This window comes from Heterodontus francisci, unplaced genomic scaffold (genome assembly GCF_036365525.1).
Source record: "Heterodontus francisci isolate sHetFra1 unplaced genomic scaffold, sHetFra1.hap1 HAP1_SCAFFOLD_59, whole genome shotgun sequence".
Lineage (NCBI taxonomy): Eukaryota > Metazoa > Chordata > Chondrichthyes > Heterodontiformes > Heterodontidae > Heterodontus > Heterodontus francisci.
The window spans coordinates 3,508,672-3,530,639 of record NW_027140758.1 but is presented as its reverse complement, the minus strand read 5'-3'; the positions used below and the strand labels follow the sequence as shown (position 1 = coordinate 3,530,639).

At 43.6% G+C, this 21,968-nt stretch overlaps 1 non-coding gene across 1 annotated transcript; it reads left to right on the top strand.

Moving 5' to 3' along the window:
- The first annotated feature begins 18,778 nt into the window (after positions 1–18,778).
- On the top strand, positions 18,779–18,867 carry trnar-ucg (transfer RNA arginine (anticodon UCG)). The gene is given in 2 exon segments: positions 18,779–18,815; positions 18,832–18,867. It is a non-coding gene; the product is annotated as a tRNA-Arg (tRNA).
- The last annotated feature ends 3,101 nt before the right edge of the window (positions 18,868–21,968 follow it).

Below are 21,968 nucleotides of genomic sequence, written 5' to 3'. Positions count from 1 at the left end.
AAGGAAAGGCGGATGAGCGGATTATGGGTTTGAGTTCGGTTTCTGGGACAGCAGACAAAAACACAGCAGTGGGACATTTATTATGTTACACATTGTCTTAAAATGATTTCATAGAGATGTTCGGATGCAGCTTTTTCAGAGAGATTGTGGGTGGCTCTGAAAAGAGCCGTTGTGTTTGGGATGTTTTTCAGTCCATTGTGCAGTTTCACTTGGAGCTGGTGTACTTGGTCACCGCCTTTGTCCCTTCCGACACGGCGTGCTTGGCCAGCTCCCCGGGCAGCAGCAGGCGCACGGCGGTCTGGATCTCCCGGGAGCTGATGGTGCTGCACTTGTTGTAATGGGCCAGGCGGGAAGCCTCACCCGCGATGCGCTCGAAAATATCGTTCACAAACGAGTTCATGATACTCATGGCCTTGGAGGAGATGCCGGTGTCGGGGTGAAACTGCTTCATCACTTTGCAGATGGAGATGGAGTAACTCTCCTTCCTCGACTTTCTCCGCTTCTTGCCGCCCTTTGCTGACGGTTTATTTAAGGTTTTCTTGGCGCCCTTCTTAGCAGCTGCTTTCTTCTTCTCCTCAACCATCTTCAGTTTCAATTTCAGACTCAGAAATAAACCAAACCCCTTCCGAGTGCGGATTAAATAGACAATCCCACAGTTCTATGCTAATGAGGGATGGGGAAAAGTAAAGATTGTGATTGGGTGATTTGGAATGATGTCCCAACGATTTAATATTGTAATTCGACATTTGGTCTCTTTCGCCATCCAATCAGATTAAATATTTGCAACCAATCACAAATTCCCTTACTGCAATCAGGAAGTATATTTCACAAAGACTCTCTCCAGCCCCAGTTAAAATTGAAAGAGCTGCTCCCTGTGTGGAGCTTCCTGGAAATGTCCTGGCTGTTGTTAGGAGGGCACTTATTGACTGATTCTGTGTCGTTGTGTCTCTGCTATTGCATGTGAGTGTGCAATTAATTTTCTTTTTAGTCTAGGCTGCTGTGTTTGAGTGTTTTATGTAATTTGGTAACTCTCAGTCTCTGGTGCTGTATGGATTCATTCTGTCTCTGTGAGGTACTGTGTTTGAGTGTGAGGAGATGAGGTGGAGTGTTGCGGCAAGGAAGATGGAAAAGAGCATTGGTGCGATGACAGCCTTACTTGACCCCAGTTTGCACTCGGATTGGGTCAGTGATAGATCCGTTGGCAAGGATTACAGCTTGCATGTCGTAGTGCAGTATGTTTGAGGAGGACATTCCATAATCCCTCTTGGTTGGGAGAGTCGAAGGCCTTTGTCAGGTCAGAGAAGGCCATGGATAAAGGTTGCTGCTGCTCCCTACATTTTCTTGAAGTTGTCTTGCTGTGAAGATTATGTTCACTGTGCCTGTTAATGGACAGAATCCACATTGTGATTCCAGTTGGAGCTCTTCAGCCACGGGGAGGAGGCAGTTGAGAAGGACTCTTGTGATGACCTTCCCTGTGGTGGACAGCAGCGATACCCCTCTATAGTTAACACAGTCGGTCTTCTCAACTTTTTTTAAAGATGATCACAATTACCGCATCGCGGAGATCCCCTGTCATGCTCTCCTCCTTCCAGATGAGGGAAATGAGACATGTATTTGTGTCAAGAGTGCTTCTCTGCCATATTTTAGAATTTTTATGTGAATTCTATCTATTCTGGCAGTCTTATTGTTTTTTGGCTATCCATCTCTAACGTCATGTGTGAATATGGGATTCATTCTGTACCTGTCACTCACTGGTACTTTGTGAAAGTGTGAGTTACATTCTGTATCTGTCATTCTTCAGTATTGTATGTGAGTGTGGAATACATTCTGTCAGTGGCACTGTGTGTGAGTATTTGATTCATTCTGTCAGTCTCTGGAATGTTATGTGATTTGGGACTGAGTCTGAATCTGTCAGTGGTTCTGTATGTGTGGAATTCAAGCTATATCTGTCAGTATCTCAGTGTGTGTGTGAGTTCATTCTTTATCTGTCAGTCTCTGGTGATTTATGTGAGTTTGGCAGTCACTGAATCTGCCAGGTACTGTAGGAGTATTTGAGAATGATTTTGTATGTGTCAGTCTTTGCTACTACATAGGAGTGTGGGATTAATTCTGTATCTGTCAGCCTTTGGTAGTGTGTGTGATTGTGGGATGAATTAATTCGCAGTCATTGGTGCCCAGTATGAATGTGGAAATCATTCTGTAACTCAGTCTGATATTGTTATGTGAGGGTAGGAATCACGTGTATCTTTCGATCCCGGGTGCTGATTGTGAGCATGGGATTCATTCTGTACCTGTCGGTGGTACTGTATCCATCTGTGGGATTAATTCTGTACCTTTCAGTTACTGGTATTGTGTATGAAAGTGGGATTAATTCTAGATCCGCCACACATTGGTTGTGTATGTGTGTGTGTGTGTGTGTGTAAGAACATAAGAAGATACGAAATAGGACAGGAGTAGACCATTTGGCCCATCAAGCCTGCTCCGCCACTCAATAAGATCATGGCTGTTCTGATTGTGGCCTTAACTTCACTTTCCTGCCTGCCCCCATAACCATTGACTCTGTTGTAGATCAAAAATCTGTCTATCGCTGCGTTGAATATATTCAATGACACAGCCTCCACAGTCCTCTGGAGAGCAGATTTCCAAAGATGAACAACCCTCTGAGAGAGGAAATTCCTCCTCATCTCCTTCTTGAAAGAGAGACTGCTTATCTTAAACTCTTGCCCCTAATTCTATAATCCCCCACAAGGAGAAACGTCCTCTCAGCATCTACCTGTCCAGCCCACTGAGAATCTTACAGGTTTCAATAAGATCACCTCTCAATCTTCTAAACTCCAGTGAGTATAGGCCCAATCTGCTCAACTTTTTCTCATAAGACAATCCAACATCCCAGCAATCAGTCGAGTGACCCTTCTTTGAACTGATTCCAATGCAGGTATATTCCTCCTTATGTAAGGAGACCAAAACTGTATGGTGTTGGGATGTCACTAATGCCCTGTAAAGTTATAGCAAAACTTCTTTACTTTTATACTCCATTCCCCTTGCTAAAAATGCCAACATTCCATTTGCCTTCCTAATTACTTGCTATACCTTCATGCTAACATTTTTGTAATTCATGTACCTGGACACCCAGATTCCTTGGTACAGCAGCATTCTGCAGTCTCTCTCTATGTAAATAATATTCTGTTTTTCTATTCTACCTGCCAAAGTAGACAATCTCACATTTCCCCATGTTATACTCCATCTGCCAAAATGTTTTCCCACTGACTTAACCTATCTATATCTCTTCGCAGACACATTGTGTCCTCCTCACAACTTGCTTTCCTACCTATCTTTGTACCATCTACAAATTTGGCAACAATATACTTGGTCCCTTCATGCAATTATTAATATAGACCATAAATAGTTGAGGCCCCAGCACTGTACCTGTGGTACTCCATTGGTTACAGTTTGCCAATCTGAAAATGCTCCATTTATCCCCACTCTCTGTTTTCTGTGAGTTAGCCAATCCCATATCCATGTGTGTGTAGTTTTCAGTTTGTATCTGTCAGTGCCTGGTACTCTATGTGAGTTTTTGACTCTTTCTCAATCTCTCAGTGCTACTATTTGTGTGTTAGGTTGCTTTAGATGACTCAGGCTGAGGTACTGTGAGTGAGTGCAATAATCAACCTATACTTTTCAGCATCTGGCACTGAGCATGTGTATCAGCATCACTTTATCTGTCAGTATCTGGTACTCTGTGTGAGTGGGGGATTCATTATATAACCTTCCGTCCCTGGGACTGTTTGCAAGTCTGGATTCATTCTGCATAAAATGTCAGCACAGCAACAGGCCACAGATGTGGTCGGTTTTAAGCAGACAATATGTTTGAAGTTTTGCCAAGTATTAAATATCTGTCACTGTGAACATAATAGCGAAAGATAATGTATCTTTCAATCTGATACAGGATTGATGTGCAAATGTAACTCAGGCTGTACTAATCAATTTGATCAATGCCATTCAGTCTGACTCTGAGGGAGAATCTTGGACTTGTGTGTAAAATGAGCTCAGTTTGGAATTGTCCAGTATCTTCCATCTGACACTATGAGGTTTCAGGAATGGTATGTAACTTATAGCTCAGACTATACTGATCAAATTTATAATGTATCTTTTAGTTTCACAATCCGGATGAGTTTTAAACTGGAATCTGAGTTTGTATCTCAGGTTATATGATATTTCAGAATCTCTCAATCTGATTATGCACTTCAGATTTGCACTTGTATCTAATGTATATGTCTGGACACATTATGGGGATTAATACTGATAATAAACTGATAACATGTGCAAATATTGGGCTGGTATTTCACTTGAATCTCAGATTATATTAGTTTAGTTTAGAGATACAGCACTGAAACAGGCCCGTCGGCCCACCGAGTCTGTGCCGACCATCAACCACCCATTTATACACTAATTCCATATTCCTACCACATCCCCACCTGTCCCTATATTTCCCTACCACCTACCAATACTAGGGGCAATTTATAATGGCCAATTTACCTACCAACCTGCAAGTCTTTTGGCTTGTGGGAAGAAACCGGAGCACCTGGAGGAAACCCACGCAGACACAGGGAGAACTTGCAAACTCCACACAGGCAGTACCCAGAATTGAACCCGGGTCGCTGGAGCTGTGAGGCTGCGGTGCTGACCACTGCACCGCCCTTAATTCTATAACTTTGAAAAGGGAACCATGTGTCAGTTCTACGTGTATTTAATTTGTAGCTGAGGTTGCTCTATTGTTGGATTGACAGACTGATAATTTGATAGTGGGTGAGAATTTGGACTGGGATTTATGAATCTACCTATCAGTGGTACTGAGTTGGGGTGACATGGAAACAACGTCTGTCTCTCCTGTTCTGTTTGATTGATGGATTGAAAATGTGTCTCTGGATCTATTTCTGCTGTCTGAGACTGTGGAACTGATGACCTGTCTGTGTCTCTGCGCTCTGTGAGTGATAATGTACGGACTGTGTGTGAGAAGGAGCTGGTGACACTCTTCCTTGTAACTTGGGTTGAGGAAACATCACATTTATTCTGGTTCATTCAATTATTTGTCTGTTTGAACAAAAGTATGTTTATAACTAAAATACAGGTGAGATAGAAGATACAGGATTTTAATGAATTTAATCTCTCGAATAATAATGAGCCCCCACAAAGGAAGCCCAGTCATACAAATATTATAATTGTTTGACTGCACTGCAGTAATAGGTTCTTCCCATTCTGTCTACTTTCCCCGTCGACACACAGCCTGAGAATGGCCTCTCCCTTCCCCCACTCACCCCATGTTCCGGGACCAGTTGATTCTCCACTCCGCCTCTTACAAACAGCCCCCGCTTGCCCCAGACTCGATGCTGATCTCTGAGTCTATCTGCGGACACGCTCCCAAAGCGATGTGCTGCTGGAAGGAGGCTGCTGTTTGCTTCCTTCCCCCGGGACCGGGATCTCTCCATTCTCGACTGTTTCAAACCATCTTCTTCCGCTCACAGGCAGTGCTGGGGGAGGGGAGCGCAGGCGCAGATTCAGGCAACAATTCAGCAAACAGAAACAAAGAAAATTTCCGGCGCAGAATGAGGCCATTCGGCCCAACATGTCCGTGCCAGCGCAAAGAGAGCGATCCAGCCTGTTCCCACAGTTTATTGTTGTTGGACAGTGAAGTGTGGAAACAGAAGCGGACAGTCAGGATGTGGGGAGTTACACAAAGAGAATCTATTATAGGCACCAGGTGAGAAGTGTGAAGTACACATTTTAAACAGCGGCTGTTTGGTTTCGCCTGAATGGTTAGACCATGGGAGCGGGAACTGGAAATCTGACCTGTGTAAAAGTCCCTGTTCCGTCGGTCAGTCCCATTCATGTCCCAGCGGATTATGTCTGGATGTTATTTAATTGTTGTAAAACGGCCAAAGCCCCTGGTGTGCAGTAGCTGGGGGCTGCAGGACTGCAGTGGAATCAGACACTGACTCTGTTTGTATTGCTGGGTTTCCTTTGTGATTGTTCACAATGATTATTCATTCAAAGATTGTTTTGGTCTCTCTTGTAACTTCCACCACACCTCTTCCTGAATTATAATAAATACTTTTTCTTTCTACAGGCAAATACTTGAAGGAAGCAGAATAAATATAATGATGCCTCAGCACAAGGGGAAGTGCAGCCGGCTTCTCACACACAGTAAGTACAGTATCATTCAGAGAGAAAAGAGACATCAGTTCCACAATTACTGCCAGCAGTACTAGTCAGACCGGCACTGATCCCAAGTTCCAGAGACTAACAGTCAATCCAACAGTCACACAGAGCATGACAGACTGAAGTTGTTTCCATTTCACCCCAACTCTGTCCCATTGACAGGGAGAAACATCAATCCCAGTCCAAATCACACCCACTACCAGATTGCAAGGCACTGCGTCACTCTCACAAGACAGCAGCCTGAACTACAAATTCAATGTCAGATAGATCGGACAAACAGTACCCGATTGTAAAGTACAGAATTAATCTCAATAATGTAACCAGACTGCAGACTGAGCTACATGTTACACACCACTCCACAAATCTCACAAGTGGTCAGACTGGAGGATACAGTATTAATTCCATTACTGCAAACTGAATGCACTGTTATCTACCAGGACATAAAACATATTGTAAAATGAAAGGACACAGACCTGAAATGTTAATTGTGTTTCTCCCTCCACAAATGCTGCCTGAACTGCTGAGTATTTCCAGCACTTTTGTTTATTTCATATTTCCAGCATCTGCAGACTTTTGCTTTTATTTTAGAGTTAAAGAAACATTGCATTGTGAGGTGGGAGTGACTGCCCTTGACATCAAGGCAGCCTTTGACATGTTTGGCAACAAGGCAGCCCTAGCAAAACCAGTGTAAATAGAAATCGGGGCAAAATGCTCTGCTCTTTGCAGTCATACCGAGCACTAAGGAAGATGGCTGTGGTTGTTCAGGTCAATCATCTCAGCCTCAGGACATTACAGCTGGAATTCCTTAGGCTCGTGTTCTAGGCCCAACCATCTTCAGCAGCTTCATCAACGACCTTCCCTCCATCACAAGGCCAGAAGTGTGGATGTTTTCTGATGATTGCCCAATGTTCAGCACCATTCATGACTCCTCAGATACTGAAGCAGCCCATGTCCAGATGCAGCAAGACCTGCACAACATCCAGGATTGGGCTGATAAGTGGCAAGTAACATTGGCATCAGATAAGTGCCAGGCAATGACCATCTCAAACAAGAGAGAATCTAATCATCTCCCCTTGATGTTCAATGGCATTACCATCACTGAATCCCCCACCATTAACATTGACCATTGGTTACCATAGACCAGAAACTGAACTGGACCAGCCATATAAGTGCTGTGACTGCAAGAGCAAGGTCAGAGGCTAGGAATTCTGCGGCGAGTAACTGACCTCCTGTTTCCCCACATCCGTCCACCATTCACAAGGCACAAGTCAGGAGTGTGATGGAATACTGCCCACTTGCCTGGATGAGGGCAGCTCCAACAACACTCAAGTAGCCTGTTTGATTGCCCACATCCACCACCTTCAATATTCACTCCATTCACCACTGATGCACAGTGGCAGCAGTGCGTACCAGCTAAAAGATGCACTGCAGCAACACACCAAGGCTTCTTCGACAGTACCTTCCAAACCTGGAACCTCTACCACCAACAAGGACAAGGGCAGCAGATACATGGGAACACTACCACCTGCAAGTTCCCCTCCAAGCCACACACCATCCTGACTTGGAACTATATCACCATTCCTGCACTGTCGCTGGGTCAAAATCCTGGAACTCCCTTCCAAACAGCACCGTTGGAATTCCTACATCTCAAGGACTGCAGCAGCTCAAGAAGGCAGCTCACCACCATTTTGTCAAGGGCAATTTGGAATGGGCAATAAATGCTGGCATAGCCAGTGATGCCTACATCACATGAACAAATGAAAAAAGTGAGGAAATAGTGAAGGGCTTCTATAGAATACATGCAGATATGTTTCCTCTTGTGGTGTTGTCTGAAACAAGAGCCAAAAATATAAAATCAACATTCATAAAACCAATGAGGAATTCATGAAAAAGGTATTTATGTAGTGAGTGGTTAGAATCTGGAATTTGCAACCACAGGGAGAGGTCGAGGCGATAATATCGATGCATTTAAGGGGAGGTGGAACAACTGTGTGGGAAGAAAGGAATTGAGGGATATACATATGGGGCTTTATTTTTCTTTATTTGTGAATATGAAGCAGGGTGGCTGGAAATATGTGGAGAGCATCGAGCAGTTGGGACGATCCCAGTGCAGTGTTTTGTCTGGATGGATCTGCCCAGAACACTTGTGATGCAGGAGCTGGGAGCTTCAGTACTTCAGTGGAGAGAGATACTGACACTGGTTTTCATTTGTGGGTGTTTTTAATGATTATTAATTGCGAAATTAAATTCACCTCTTTGATATTTTGCACCTCCCCTGTTCTTGAGTTAAGACATATTTTTTCTTCATACAGGCAAATACTTGAACGAATCGTGATGAATGTGATGGTTGCGGCACTCGAGGCACAAGGAACAGTGCAGCCAGCTCCTCTCACACACAGTAGGTACATTATCACTCAGAGTACAGAGGGATAGACAGTTCATCAGTTCCCTGGTCCCAGACTGCAGAAGTAGTCAGGCCCACATTGATCCCGAGTTCCAGAGACACACTTTCAATCCAACAATCAAACAAAGCAGGAGAGAAATAAGTTGTTTCCATTTCACCCCAATTCAGTCCCATTGACAGTCAGATACCTCAATCCCAGGTCAAAGTCACACTCATTAACAGATTGAAATACAATGTGTCAATCTAAATATAATGCAGACTTAGCTATCAATTAAATATCAGATAGCATTGGCACACAGTATTGATTGAATGGCACAGAATCTAACGTAATGCTGTACCCTGAGATTTAAATTAAATACCATACTCAAAGCTCACATCCATTCATGATAAAGGATGTTTAAACATCCCCATCGTGTACCCTGAGATACAAGTTACATACAAGTTCAACATTCATTGCAGAGAAAGTTTCTAAGGTGCTGAAAGATATTGTAACCTGAGACACAAATTAGATACCAGTTCAGAACTCACCCACACTGTGAAATGGAAAGATACAGAATCAATTCCATTAGTGTAGATCACTTTAAATCTGTTTCCCCCAGTCACTGACCTCTCTGCTAAGGTAAATAGGCCCTTCACTTCAACTCCATCCAGGCACCTCAAAATTTTGTATGTTTCAATGAGATTTCCCCTCAGCCTTCTCTGTGCCAAGGAGAACAGCCCCAGCCTATCTAGTCTTTCCTCATAGCTGCACTTTTCCAATCCCAGCAACATCCTCGTGAATCTCCTCTGTACCCTCTCTAGTGCAATTACATCCTTTCTGTAATAAGGTGATCAGAACTGCATACAGTATTCGTTGTGGCCTGACTAATGATTTATACAGTTCCAGCATAACCTCCCTGCTCTTAAATCTATACCTCGGCTAATAAAGGAAAGGATTCCATATGCCTTCTTACCACCTTAACGACCTGTCCTGCTACCTTCAGGGATCTGTGGACATTTACTCCAAGGTCCCTCACTTCCTCTACATCTCTCAGTCTTCTCCAATTAATTGTGTATTCCTTTGCCTTGTTTAACCTCCCCAAGTGCATCAACTCACACTTCTGAATTGAATTCCATTTGCCATTTTTCTGTCCATCTGACCAGACCATGAAGATCTTCCTGCAGTCTACAGCTATCCTCCTTGCTATTTACCACACAGCCAATCTTTGTGCCATCTTCAAACTCATACCCCCTACATTTACATCCGTGAAGACTACATCAACTGCACTACCCTCATCTATCTTCCTTCTTAATTCTTCAAAATTTCGATCAAGTTGGTTAGACAAGATCTTCCCTTAACAAATCCATGCTGACTATCCTTGATTAATCTGTGCCTTTCGAAGTAACATTTTATCCTGTCTCTCAGAATAGATTCCAATAATTTGCCCACGACTGATGTTAGACTGACTGGCCTGTAATTATTTGGTCTCCCTCACTCCCTTTTTAAACAAAGGTACAATGTTAGCAGTCCTCCAATCCTCCATCACCACACCTGTATCCAGTGAGGTCTGGAAAATGATGATCAGCTCTTCTGCTATTTCCTCTCTTGCTTCTTTTTAACAGCCTGAGGTGCATTCCATCCGGCGCTCGTGATTTATCAACTTTCATATACACTAATCCCATTAATATGTCCTCTCTCCCTCTGTATGGATCACATCCATACTTCACACCCCTCTTCCTTATCTACAATATATGCATCTTCCCCCTCTTTTGTGAAGACAGATGCAAAGTATTTATTCAGAACAATGCCAGCATCTTCTGCTCTACACATAGTTTACCTTTTTGGTCTTTTCTGTGCCCTATTCTTTCCTTATTTATCCTTTTACTCTCAATGTATTGATAAAATATCTTTGGGTTCACCATAATTTTGATTGCCAATATTCTTTTATGCTCTCGCTTAACTTTCCTAATTTCAATGTTGATTTCCCCCCTCCACATTCTATACTCCTCTTGGCTTTCTGTAGTATTCAGTTCTCTGTGTTGGGCATAAACTTTCCTTTACTGCCTTATTATACCTGTAAACTCCTTGACATCCATGGGGCTCTAGATTTGGCCTTCCCACCCTTTTTCTTTGTGGGAACATGTTGACTCTGAACCCCTGGAATCTCCCCTTTGAATTCTTCCCACTGCTCTGACACTGATTTACCTTCAACTACCTGTTTTCAGTCCACTTTCGGTAAATCAATCTTCACCTTAGTAAAATTGGTCTTACCCCAATTGAGAACTCTAACTCCTGTTCTGTCCTTGTCCTTTCCATAATTATATTAAAACTGACTGAATTATGATCACTACCACCAAATTGCTGTCCCACTGCCGCTCCCTCAACCTGCCCCTATTCATTTCCTAAAACTAAGTCTAAAACTTCACCCTCTCTTGTTGGACTTACTACATATTGGCTGAAAAAGTACTCCTGAATGCACCTCAAGAATTCTGCTCCCTCAATTCCCTCTACACAAAAAGTATCCCAGTTAATGTTTGGGTGGTACAAATCCCCCACTGTTACTGCCCTATTGTTCTTGCACTTCTCAGATATTTGCCTACATATCTGCTCTTCCATCTCCCTCTGACTGTTTAGGGGTCTATAGTACACTCCCAGCAGTGTGATTGCCTCTTTTTTGTTCCTCAGCTCAATCTATACGGTCTCATTTGATAAACCTTCCAACATATCATCCCTCCTCACAGCTGTAATAGTTTCTTTGACCAAAATTGCCACTCCCCCTCCTTTTTTATCCCCTTCCCTCTCACGTCTGAAAACCCTGTAACCAGGAAGATTGAGCTGCCACGCCTGTCCCTCCTTTAGCCATGTTTGTGTAATAGCTATGATATCATACTGCCATGCGTCTAACTGTGCCCTGAGCTCATCTGCTTCATTTGCTATACTCCTTGCATTGATTTAGATATCCTTGAGCACTGCCAACATTTTTTGTTTTGAATTTTCTAATCAGTGTTTCCTCTCTCGTCCAGACGCCATTAATTTTCTGCCTTCCATTTTCATTTCTGATCTGACTCTACCTTCCAGTCCCCATCTCCCTGCCAAACTAGTTTAAACCCTCCCCAACAGCACTAGCAAAACATCCTGCAAGGAACTCCGTCCTGGCTCGGTTCAGGTGCAACCCGTCCAACCTGTCCCAAAAATCTAAAGTCCTCCCTCCTGCACCATCTTTCCAGCCACACGTTCATCTGTCTTATCCATCTATTCCTGTACATTCATCTGTCTTATCCATCTATTCCTGTACTCACTTGCACGTGGCACTGGGAGTAATCCGGAGATTGTTACTTTTGATGTCCTGCTTGCTTATTTCTTACCTCACTCCCTAAGTTCTGACTGCAGCACAATATCCTTATATCTACCTATGTTGTTGGTTCTGATGTGGACTACCACTGCTGGCTGTTCACCCTCCCGCTTCAGGGTGCTCTGCAACTGCTCAATGACATCCTTGACCCTGGCACCAGGGAGCCAACACTCCATTCCTGGATTCACGTCTGTGGCCATAGAAACACCTGATTGTTCCCTTGACGATTGAATCACCCTTCACTATGGCTTTTCCAGTCTTCCCTGTACTCCCCTTTGCTGCTGAGTCACCCATGGTGTCATGGACTTGGCTCCGGCTGCACTCCCCAGGTGAAGCATCATTGTCCTCTGTATTCAGAACTGAATACCGGCTGGAGAGTGAGACGCACTCGGGGTGTCCTGCACTACCTGCCTGATTCTTTTTGACTGCCTGGTGGTCACCCATTCCCTCTCTCCCTGCATACTCTTAAGCTGTGGGGTGACCACATCTATAAACGTGTTATCTATGTACAAAGAACAAACAACAGTACAGCACAGAAACAGGCAATTCGGCCCTCCAAGCCCGCGCCGATCTTGATGCCTGTCTAAACTAAAACCTTCTGCACTTCAGGGGACCGTATCCCTCTCTTCCCATCCTATTCATGTATTTGTCAAGATGCCTCTTAAACGTCGCTATCTTCCCTGCTTCCACCACCTTCCCCGGCAGCAAGTTCCAGGCACTCACCACCCTCTGTGGAAAGAACTTGCCTCGCACATCCCCTCTAAACTTTGCTCCTCTTGCCTTAAACCTATGTCCCCTCGTAACTGACTCTGCCGCCCTGTGATAAAGCTTCTGACTATCCACTCTGTCTCTGCCACTCATAACTTTGTCAACCTCTATCATGTCGCCCCTCCACCTCCATTCTCAGTTTTGGGAAAAATAGAGTATATGACTGTATCAGTAAATAGGAAAAGTTACAATATGTTGTGACCAGTGGAGACGTGTGATGAGAATAAACAGATCCTCCTCTGATTTCAACTGCACAAGCATTTGTGATTTTTTTTCTGTAGCTTAGTTGGTTAAAGCACCTGTCCAGTAAACAGAAGAGCCTGGGTTCAACTCCCAGCAGAGCCTTATTTCACATTTGTGATATGCTTCAGAAGTTTCCTTGTCAATCATTTATGTCTCTGTTTTGTGAACTTGAACTTGGAATTCAAATTACATGATGAATTTCAGTCACAGGAGAAAACAGCCTTTGTGAAGGATGTGAGTTGGGAATGGCTGTTCCTCCTTGTCCAGAAATTCAGTGCTGATACGCCAAAGGCAACTTCTTTGACACAAATTTGTTCACGGTTACATTCAATCTGGAAAACAGCTCGACATTAATCTCACTGAAGGAAAGTGTGACTGCGTTGTATGTTTCAGAGTGTTTGTGTCGTTATGTGTTGCTTTTAACCGAGACTGGGGACATGACGCGAGTGGGAAGGTTGATCCGAGGTTTGGAATATTTGTCAATCAGGAACAAGAAAAATCAAAGGAACCAAATAAGAAAACCTATGTCTCGTGGGTATTGAGAGACGGTGAGAAGATATTAAACTTTGTTCCATTCAATCCAGCTGCGATGAACTTTGAATTTTTCCGCCTTTTATAAACATTATTTGATGGGTCTCTGTAACAATGTTCAGTGTTGAGGAGAGTGGGGTCTGGGTGAGCAGCTGCTGAGTGTGACAGGGTCAGGACTGGATGCAGGAAGTTCTCTGACACTCTCTCTCCCTCTCTCACTCTGATGGCTTTGAGTTGATTTTCAAGTGTTTGAATAAATGAAGGAAGTTCCCTCCACCCATTTGTTTGGACAGACAGTGTAGTATAAGGATGTAAAGGGTTAATGCTGAAGATAGTGGGATCAACCCCTCCCACTGTCAGAGTGATGATGTAACAGTCACATGAGATGAGGTTTGGGAGAAGAGAGAGCAGCACCAAGGATGCTAGCTTAAGAGGTTTGATGAATGTGTATATAGTATTGTGTAAATTAGAAAAGAGTTCTTAGTTCTTTCAGCAGGAAATGTGTCCAGAAAATTTTCAGGAGTCGGAATGCAGATATTAACTCCAAGTGACAGTTCTGGGTTCATTTAACAAAAAAAAGGTAGCGAATAATATTGCTCACCGATTGAAATCCCCCAGTGAGGAGACAGTTAAACAGGTGATCTGTTGGGGCATCCTTCGATCCAAGGTTGCGGCAGCATTTAATCTCCGTTTTTGGTGAAATTCTCTGTTATTTGCATCTTTTTTTAATCAGCATTCATGGGTGAGTGAAAATCTCAAAAAAACTTAACAGTTCCATTCTTCCTTCTTCCCATCAGTTTCTCTTTTCTGTCTCAGATCAATATAATGATGAGAATCCCAATTTAATCTGCTGTTTCTGGTGTTTTATCCATTCCAATCAAAATTCAACATTCCAATCAAATCTATTTGTTATTCCACAGTGTCACTCCATGTGTTTTATTCTGTTGTATTCTCTCACAGTCTGTTTGATGATCAATGTTACATCTCAGTCTCTGTTCTGGTGAAGATCAGAAGCAGTGTTATCTGTTTGCACCACCCGACAAGTCGGCCTGAGGCTGTGTCTCATCGATAATGTGGAGTTAGGAACATCGAAACATAGGAGCAGGAGTCGGCCATTCAGCCCATCGAGACTGCCCCGCCATTCAATATGATCTTGGCTGAACATCCACTTCAATGCCCTTTTTCCCACACTTTCCTCATATTCCCTTATGTCATTTGTATTTACAAATCTGTCAATCTCTGCTTTAAACATACTCAACGACTGAGCTTCCACAGCCCTCTGGGGTAGAGAATTCCAAAGATTCACAACCCTCTGAGTAACAACATTTCTCCTCATCTCTTTCCTAAGTGGCTTCCCCCTTATTCTGAAATTGTGTCCCCTGATTTTCGACTCCCCAACCAGGAGAAACATCTTAGCTGCATCTGCCCTGACTGTCCTTTAAGTATTTTGTGGGTTTCAATGGGATCACCTCTCATTCTTCAAAACTCTAGAGAAGACAGCCCCAGTTTCCCCAATCTCTCTTCATAGGACAATCCCACCATCCCAGGAACAAGTCTGATGAACCTTCGTTGAACTCCCTCCATGGCAATAATATCCTGCCTAAGGTAAGGAGACCAAAACTGTACACAGTACTCCAAGTGCGGTCTAACCAGGGTTCTATACAATTGAAGCAAGAATTCACTACTCCTGTACTCAAATCCTCTTGTGATAAAGGCTAACATACTATTAGCCTTCCTAATTGCTTGCTGCACCTGCATGTTAGCTGTCAGTGACTTATTGACATGGACAGCCAGATCACCCTTATATTCTATAACTCAGTTAATAAAGGAAAGGATTCCATATACCTGCTGAACCACCTTATTGACCTGGACTGCTACTTCAGGAATCTGTGGACAATCACTCCAACGTCCCTCACTTCCTCTACACCATTCAGTGTTTTCCCATTAATTGTGGATTCCTTTGCCTTTTTTGACGCGTGCTCTTGCTGTTCCCTGCTCTCCGAGTGAACTCTTGCTCCCTCTCTCTCCTGGGCTCTTGATGCTCCACTCTGCTCTCACTGTTTCCCACTCTCTTAATGTATCAATATTTGTTTGACTTGTGTTTAATTTAAAATATGGATTAACTGTATTTTACAGTTGTAGGTTTTATTTGGTAGTCCTGTACAAGTTGTGGATTGGTATTTAATATTTAGCTCTGTGAAAACGATTGCGAATGAAAATATAACTTTCAATCTTATACATGGGCTGGTCTGCAAGCTCCAAGTCCTTCATTTTGTAGTAATGGAATTGATACTGTACCTTTCAGTCTTAATCTCTGTGGGATTTTTGAACTGGTATGTAATGCATAACTTGGTCTAACGTTCCAATGTACATTATTGGGATTCAAAGGATGATAGGAAATAGGGGCATTAGGCCATTCAGCCCATCAAGCCTGCTCCAACATTCAAACAGATCGTGACTGATCATCTACCTCTACGCCATTTTTCCTGCTATCTCCATATCCCTTGATCTTGTTAGTATTTAGAAATCTATCGATTTCTGTCTTGAATATGTTCAATGATTGATCTTCCACAGCCCAATGGGATAAAGAATTCCACAGATTTCCCACCCTCTGAGTAAAGAAATTCCTGCTCATCTCAGTCTCAAATGGCCTGCCCTTATTCTGAGTCTGTGTCCCCTTGTTCTAGACTCACCAGACAGGGGAAACATCCTATCCATATCTACCCTGTCACACGCTGTAAGAATTTTGTAAGTTTCAATGAGATCACCTTTCATTCTTCGAAACTCCAGAGAATTTCGGCTCAGTTTCTGCAGTCTCTCATCAAAAGACAATCCCACCATCCCAGGGGATTAGTCCGGTGAATCTCTGTTGCACTCCCTCTGTGACAAGTCTATCCTTCCTTCAATAAGGAAACCAAAATAGTACACAATATTCCAGGTGCAGTCTCAGCCAGACTTTATACAATTGAAGCAATATTTCTTTAACCATGTACTCAAATCCCCTTTCAATGAAGCCAACATACCATTTGCCTTCCTAATTGCTTTCTGCACCTGCACACTAGCTTTTAGTGTCTCATGAACAAGGACACCCAGGTACCTTTGGACATCGACACTTCTCAACCTCTCACCATTTAAGAAATACTCTGTCTTTCTGTTTATTCTCCCAAAGTGGAGAAATTCACACTTATTCACATTATATTCCATCTGCCATGTTCTTGCCCATTCACTTACCCTGTCCAAATCCCCTTGAAGCCTCCTTGCATTCATTCTGTACCTTTCAATCATGCAAATTTTGTCTGTTCTGTTTCAAGGTTTATATTTAAAATGTAACCATGGTGACAGAGTTTATTTAGATCGAATGATGGGTTTGTTTTTGGACTGTGATTGATGTATCAACCTGTCAGCTGTATTGAATTGGAGTGAAATGGAAACAACTTCTGTCTCTCCTGCTGTTGTTTGACTGTTGGATTGAAAATGTGTCTCTCGACTTTGGGATCAGTGTCTGTCTGACTACTTCTTTTGTTTGTTCCAGTGGAACTGATGAGCTGGCAGTATCTCTGTGCTTTGGGAGTGATCCTGTACCGACTGTGTGTTGGAACGAGCTCGCTGCACTTTTCTTTGTGTCCAAGAATCACCACATCCAGTCAGGTTCCTTCATGTATTTTCCTGCAGGAATGAAAGAACTGGTGAGGTAGAAGATACAAAAGCGATCAATGTAATCGTCCCAATAATAATCATTATGAACAATCGCGAAATGAAAACCAGGAACACAAACAGTGTCAGTGTCTGACTCCACTGCAGTACTGCAGTATTCAGCTTCTGTTTACCAGGTGTTTGCAGTGGTTTTAAAACAAGTTTGTGACATTCAGAAACAACACAAGCCCTGCACTGCTCAATGACTGGGACTGTCCGATAGAGCAGTGACCTTTACACAGTCACATTTCTATTTCAACGGAAAACAAGCAGCCACTATTTAAAACGTGCCTTTCACACTTCTCACCTGGTGTCTGCAATAAACGCTCGTTATTTTGCGGCTATTTTTCCGCCACTGTTCACGATCCAACAAACAGTGAGAGACTGGAACTAAAGCAGGAAAATTCCCTCTCCTTTGGGTGGTGAAATTGTCAGTGATTTTCAATAGTGATTTCTTCCCATTGTGTCTCCCTGAGCCTGTACAGACACTGTCCGAGAATGAACTCTCCCTTCCCCGTGTCCCCGGCTCACTCCATGTTCCGGGAGCAGCTCCTGCTCCACAGTGTCTGTTACAAACACTCCCCGACTCCCCCTCAACTTCCCACCACTCAATGCTAATCTCTGAGCACATCTGCAGACACGCTCCCAAAGCAGTGGCTGCTGGAAGCAGATGCTGTTTGTTCCCTTCCCCCGGGCCCGGGAAGTCTCCATTAGCAGCTGATTTAAAGCATCTTCCCCTGATTGAGTGAATGGCCTCACAGACTGGGTTGGGGAAAGGATGCGCATGCGCTCCACTCCTCACAGTGACGTCCCACAGGGGGCGGAGCAACACCGCACGTGCGCAGATCTTTGCAGCAACACAGCATTCAAACATCAATGGGAACTTTCCCCATTTCACCCTCATCAAAGTCCCAAAGAAAGTGAAGAGGGGCTTGGACTGGAGGGAGGGAGGGGCGGGGTAGGGGGAACCTAGAACCCAGAAAGCTGCCCACTTGCCCCATTTAGATGCTCAATTTGCGGTCATTCCCTGCAGGGGGTTTGTTATTATTGAGCCCCTCCTGGTAAAACAATCCGGTAGAAAGAGGGGAGAAAGGAGGGAGCCGGTGTGTTTGCTGGGACCTTGCAGAATTCATTTCAGCAGCAAAAGTCCCGGGTTATATTAACCCGAGTGAAACACGCTGTCAGTGAGAGGAAAACCGAACGGCCCTTTTCATCTTTTCATTGGAAACAAAGTAGAGCCGGAAGTGCGGCGAGCAGAGCAGACACACAAGCTCAATGACAGGAGAGCTCGGCCGTCCCTGAGTTTCAGCTCCCGGCTCTTACATTTCCTCATCCACACTGTCTTTACTGTGGATGTTCAGGGATTCCTTGTCGGATCTGAGGACTGTATCCATTAAACATTCTGAGTCAGGAGATCCACACACTCTCTGTTATCAAGATTTATGGGCAGGAATGTTTCAAAACTTTGTCTATTAAATCATTGTATTATTCACAGAACTAATGAGGCAATCGGTTCATTCTTCAGGACTTGAACTTGGTTTGGGTAGACCGAATACTGAGAGGTTCAGCACCTCTCCAATCCTTCGCTATTGGCCGTGTGGCCTAATGGATAAGACGTCTGACTTCGGTGTATTTTATGAAGTTATCAGAAGATTGCAGGTTCGAGTCCTGCTGCGGTCATTTTGGGCGATCAGTGTTCAGCACCGCAGCCTCACAGCTCCAGCGACCCGTGTTCAGTTCTGGCTAATGTCTGTGCGCAGTTTGAGTTCTCCCTGTCACTGCGTGTGTTTCTTCGGACAGCCAAAGACTTGCAGATTGATTGGTAAATTGACTATTGTGAATTGCCCCCTGTGGAGTTAAGTGGTGGGGGATGTGGTCGGAAATATGGGAATAATGTTGGATTAGTATAAATGGGTGGTTGTTGGTCGGCAGAGACTTGGTGGGCCGAAGGGCCTGTTTCAGTGCTGCATCTATTAATAAATAACTGATTTTTTTGATGAAATAACAGAAAAGGTTGATGAAGGGAAAGCAATGGATGTTGTCTATATGGATTTTCAGAAAGCGTTTGACAAACTACCACATAAAAGGCTGGGTAACAAAACTGAGGCTCCTGGAATAGGAGGGTCAGTATCTGCTTAGATTTAAAAATGTATGAAATATCAAGAAAAGCGAGTTGTGGTATTTGGTTGTTTTTCAGAATGGAAGATGCTGAACAGTGATGTCCACAAGGGTCAGTGTCAGGACCACCATATATATAAATGACTTGAATATTGGAATCACAGAATTGTTACTACACAGAAGGAGGCCATTTGGCCCATCGTGTCTGCACTGACTCTCCAAATGAGCAATTCACCGCATGTCACTTCCCCGTCTTCTCCCCATAATCCTTCACATTCTTCCTTTTCAGATAACAGTCTAATTCCCCGATGAATGCTTCAATTAAACCTGCCTCCATCACATTCTCAGGCAGTTCATACTTTAACCACTCGCTGCGTGAAAAAGTTTTACCCCATGTCGCTTTTGCTTCTTTTACCAATTACTTTAAATCTGCGCCCTCTCGTTCTCGATCCTTTCACAAGTGGGAACAGTTTCTCCCTATCCACTCTGTCCACACCCCTCATCATTTTGAATACCACTATGAAATCTCCTCGCCTTCTTTTCTCCAAGGAAAACAGTCCTAACTTCTCCAATCTATCTTCATAACTGAAGTTCCTCATCCCTGTAACCATTCTCATGAATCTTTTCCATAATCTCTCCAATGCCTTCACATCTTTCCTAAAGAGTGGCACCCAGAACTGGACGCAGTACTTCAGCTGAGGCTAGTGTCTTATACAAGTTCAACATGACCTCCTTGTTCTTGTATTCTATGCCTCTATTACTAAAGCCGAGGATACTGTATTCTTTATTAACCGCTCTCTCAACCAATGACTTATACCCCCAGGTCCCTCTGCTCCTGCACCCCCTTTAGAATTGTACCCTTTATTCTATATTGTCACTCCATGTTCTTCTGACCAAAATGAATCAATTCACATTTCTCTGCATTGAACTTCACCTGTTATCTGTCCTCCCATTCCACCAACTTGTCTATGTCCTTTTGAAGCTCTACACTATCATCCTTACAGTTCACAATGCTTCCAATTTTCGTATCATCCATAAACTTTGAAATTCTGCCCTGTACACCAAGGTCTAGGTCATTAATATATATCAGGAAAGGCAAGGGTCCCAACACTGACTCCTGGGGAACTCCACTACAAACCTTCCTCCAGCCCGAAGAACATCCATTGCTCACTACTCTTTGTTTCCTGTCACTCAGCTAATTCCATATCCATGTTACTACTGTCCCTTTTATTCCATGAGTTATAACTTTGCTCACAAGTCTGTTGTGTTGCACTGTATCAAACTCCTTTTGAAAGTCAATAAAAGCAAAATACTGCAGATGCTAGAAATCTGAAATATAAACAAAAAGTGCTGGAAATACTCAGCAGGTCTGGCAGCATCTGTGGAGAGAGAAACAGAGTTAATGTTTCAGGTCAGTGACCATTCAGATGCTGCCAGACCTTTTGAAAGTCCATGTACACCACATCAACAGCATTGCCCTCATCATCCCTCTCTGTTACCTCATCACAAAACTCCAGCAGGACAGTTAAACATGATTTTCCCTTAAGAAATCCATGCTGTCTTTCCTGAATTAACCCACATTTGTCCATGGGACTATTAATTTTGTCCCGAATTATTCTTTCGAGAAGTTTTCCCACCACCGAAATTGAACTGACTGGGGAGTGAGACGAGGTGAGTTGCTTTAGCAGAGAGCCAGCATGGGTTCGTCAGGCCGAATGGCCTCCCTCTGTGCTTTAGCCTTTCTATGATTGTATGATTCTAGCAGCAACTGTTGGTGGAGAGGCAGTGATGCAGGAATGGGTTGACAGAAAGGGAAAAGTCTGGGCTGGTGTGTGTTTGCAGCATTTGCAGCTTGTGTTCGGGTTTGTGAATAAAGGTGATTTGGAAGCTGTGTTCCAAATTGAAGTGGTTATTGGAAGGAAGAAGTTGATGTAAATAAAGAGTAAAACGTGTTAAGATGAAGCGTGGTGTGATTGTGGATAGCAGTAAATATAGTGTTGGTGAATTATTTGTGTTCATAAACATCCACTGCACCCTCTGCTGCAGGCTGCTGTTTATATCCAGCTGTGTATTAGTGCTGTGTGTAAGCGAGATAAATGTTTGTTTCAACGCTGTTTATAAAGCAATAGCATTGCACTCAAACAGTCCCAGACATAGCAACACACGTACAAAAGCAAAATACTGCGGATGCTGGAAATCTGAAACATAAACAGAAAATGCTTGAAATAGTCGGCAGGTCTGGCAGCATCTGTGGAGAGAGAAACAAAGTTAATGTGAGCTGAGGAAACAGACCTGAACTGTTAACTGTTTCTCTCTGCACAGATGCTTCCAGACCGACTGAGCATTTCCAGCATTTTCTGTTTTTATTACAGCAACACCTTTGATCAGCAGTAGCGGTGATAGTGCGAGCCAGGGGGCAGCCGGGAAGGTGCGTTTCACTCTCAAGTACTTACCTGGCGATTCGGCGGACACGGACACGGGGACTGCTGGGTAAGTGAACTTATATATTCGGGCAGTGGCTAAACCCGAAACACTACATGTGTAGTGTCTCCCACCCATTCTCCTCTTCCAACCAAAAAAAAGGACTCTTGTGTGGAGGGTTTGGTAAGGTAAGGTTTTACTTTATATTGTTTTATTCTCTGTTGTCAATTTAGAGCAGAGGG